Source organism: Cynara cardunculus (assembly GCF_001531365.2).
Source record: "Cynara cardunculus var. scolymus isolate 2C chromosome LG 4, CcrdV1, whole genome shotgun sequence".
Taxonomy (NCBI): Eukaryota; Viridiplantae; Streptophyta; class Magnoliopsida; order Asterales; family Asteraceae; genus Cynara; species Cynara cardunculus.
In genome coordinates this window covers 7,548,831-7,552,327 of record NC_037531.1, presented here as the reverse complement: position 1 = coordinate 7,552,327, position 3,497 = coordinate 7,548,831, and positions in this window count along the sequence as shown.

Genomic DNA, 3,497 nt, shown 5'->3' with positions numbered 1-3,497 from the left:
TTAAACCGGACAAGGCTTGTCCTGATTGTTTTAAATCGAACAAGGGTTAAACGATGTATTGTCCAGATTGTTTTAAACCGATCAAACGTTGAGCGGGTTATGATTGGTAAGAAAAGTTATCTTTTAAAACTGGGAAGTAGGAATACGGTCACTTGGTGGCCGAATTGTTTTAAATCGGTTAAGTTATGAGCGGGGTGTTGTCCGGACTTATTATCCGGACAATGATGTTGATTTTGATTCTAAGTGTTAAATCGATTAAGTTTTATGTGGTGTGTTGTCTGGACTTATAATCCAGACAAAGCTTTAATTATTCCAAGTGTTAAATCAGATAAAGCTCATACTATGTGTTGTCCGGATTGTTGACCGGAGATGAAGTCCGGCTAAATTAAGTGACCGGATTTTAAAGTGATGCCTTGTATTTTAATAAGAAATGTTATTTTATCATAAAAAGGAAATTTTGAAATAAATGATTTTGTATTGATAACAATTTCAATGACTGAGGTCTATTTGAAATTGTTTTGTGAAATATTTTGATGAGGGAATAAGGGTAGCATATCAAGGAGAGGTGTACCATGGGATAAGGGTGGCATATCAAGGAGAGGTGTACCATGGGATAAGGGTGACATATCAAGGAGAGGTGTACATTTGGATATAAGGGTGACATTTGTATGTGTGATTGTATGATATAACTCTTTCTATTATATCCTTTAAGATTACCGTGTTCCGGAATCTTTATTTCTTTGTGATTTAAAAATTTAGGATCAAGGTTCTTTTTGGGAATCATAGTCTGGATGTTATTGAGGAGAAAACATCAGGTTTGGCCTGAAACTTTATTTAAACCTCGTTTTGATTTGAAAAGGTTTAAAAGTGGCATTATGTGAAGCCTAATTGGTTCTGAGGTATGGGATTGTATAGCTGAATGCTTTGCTTGAAAAGTGAAAAGGATCTAGTATTATGTCCCTATTCATTCATATATTTGTTATATATATTAATAATTGTTTTTCGTAAAGATTTTGGTGATTTTCACCCTGCAATAACATAAATAGGGTATCTCACTAGACCTTTCGGTCTAACCCTCGTTTTGTGATTTTAACTATGTGTTGCAGGAGGTATGGACAGTAAGGAAAAAGGGAAGATTTAATATTTTCCTATATGCATTTCTACTTGAAGATCTGCTTTGATGTATAGTTTTGATTAATTAGTACAAGTGATGTATTAGAATTTTTGGACCTTGTATTTGGTCATATTAGATTCTTGTACTAAGGGACCTGAATGGAATGGTATCATGTATGTCTTTTATATAAAATATGTGTTACATGCAATGTGTGGTTTGGGGGTGTTACACGGGTACACGGAGAAGACCTACTGCGAATAGAGGAGGCAACGAGAGGAGCGGGGACGATCCTTCCAAATGACTAAGAACGAGGCAGAAGCATCACCGGATGTAGTAACAGGTATATTCCTCCTGAATTTAATACGTGCTAAGGTGTTATTTGACTCTGGTGCAAACTTTTCGTTTATATCACCATTGTTTGCTCAAACTGCATGTCTGAATTMTGTGCTACTTGATGATAAATTAGTAGTTGATACTGCTAATAGTCAGGAAACTGTTACTMGTGTGTTCAATAACTGTATTATTGTTATTGAGGACTATAAACTTCCGATCCGGTTATTTCCTATGCCAATGAAAGAATTTGAGGTAGTAGTGGGTATGGACTGGCTGGCAAAGTATCAGGCTAGCATTGTTTGTAATCAGAAAATAATCAGAATTATTCTGCAAGACCAGAGAACAGTTGTTATTTATGGTGATCGTCAGAATCATCATACTAGTATTTTGTCAGTAATGAAAGCCTAGAATAGTATTCGAAAGAAGTGCCAAGTATGATTGGCATATGTAATTGATTTAAAGAAAGAGAAGAGAAAAGAGGAATCGATTCCGATTGTTTGTGAATATCTAGAAGTCTTTCCAGAAGACTTATTTGGATTACCACCAGATAGAGTCATTGAATTCCGAATTGATCTTATACCAGGAGCTGCACTAGTAGCAAAGGCGCCATACCGTTTAACTCCATCTGAATTGAAAGAATTGGTGGCACAGTTGAAAGATTTAATTGATAAGAGATTTATTAGGCCTATCACTTCGCCTTGGGGTGCTTCGGTCTTATTCGTTAAGAAGAAGGATGGGTCTATGCGAATGTGTATAAACTATCGTGCACTGAATAAGTTGACAATTAAAAACAAGTATCCTTTACCAAGGATTGATGACTTGTTTGATCAACTGGTAGGAGCAAGTTATTTCTCTAATCGATTTGAGGTCAGGATATCATTAACTTAAAGTTAGGGAAAAAGATGTTGCCATAACATCATTCAGGACAAGGTACGGGGATCACGAATTCTTAGTTATGTCATTCGGATTAACTAATGCACCCGCAACTTTTATGGATCTGACGAATAGGGTATGTAAGGAATATCTTGATAAATTCGTTATTGTATTTATCGATGATATTTTTATATACTCTAAAACTAAAGAAGAACATGCAAAACATCTTCGTTTGATATTGGAAATGTTGAGAAAAGAAAAACTGTACGCAAAGTTATCTAAATGTGAGTTATGGTTAAGAGAAGTTCAATTCCTAGGTCATATTATCTCAGAAGAAGGAGTAAAAGTTGATCCATTAAAAATAGAAGCAGTTGCAAGATGGGAAGCTCCGAAAAATCCTTCTGAAGTCCGAAGCTTTTTAGGATTGGCCGATTATTACCGTAAGTTCATTCAGAACTTTTCTAAGATAGTCGTGCCATTAACTAAATTGACTCGGAAGAATGTTAAATTCCAGTGGGAAGAAGAGCAGCAAGAAGCTTTTTAAATTTTAAAAGATCATCTTTGCAGCGCGCCGATATTGACTTTACCAGATGGATCTGAAGTTTTTGTGGTTTACAGCGATGCTTCAAAATTAGGGTTGGGATGTGTTCTGATGCAAAGGGGAAAAATGATTTCTTATGCATCAAGACAATTGAAAGATCATGAGAAACAATATCCAACACATGACATGGAATTAGCTGCTGTGGTGTTTGCTTTGAAAATCTGGAGACAATATCTTTTGGGAAAGAAATGCCAGATTTATACTGACCATAAAAGTTTACAACATTTGTTCAGCCAGAAAGAATTAAATATGCGACAGCGTCGGTGGATTGAGCTAGTTAATGATTATGATTGTCAAATTCTTTACCACCCGGAAAAAGCTAATGTGGTAACTGATGCTTTGAGTAGAAAGGAAAAGAGTTGAATCATTAAAGCAGTAGCAATGAAAATGAATTTGGTCCCTGACATTCGTAATAAGATTCAGAAATGTCAACAAGAAGCTATAAAAGAAGAATTTGTTAAAACTGAAAAGTTGGGTAAGATGATTTCAACCTTAGAACCAAATGACAAAGGAATTATATGTTTTCAAGGGCGAATTTGGGTACCATATTTTGGAGATATCCAAAGTATGATATTA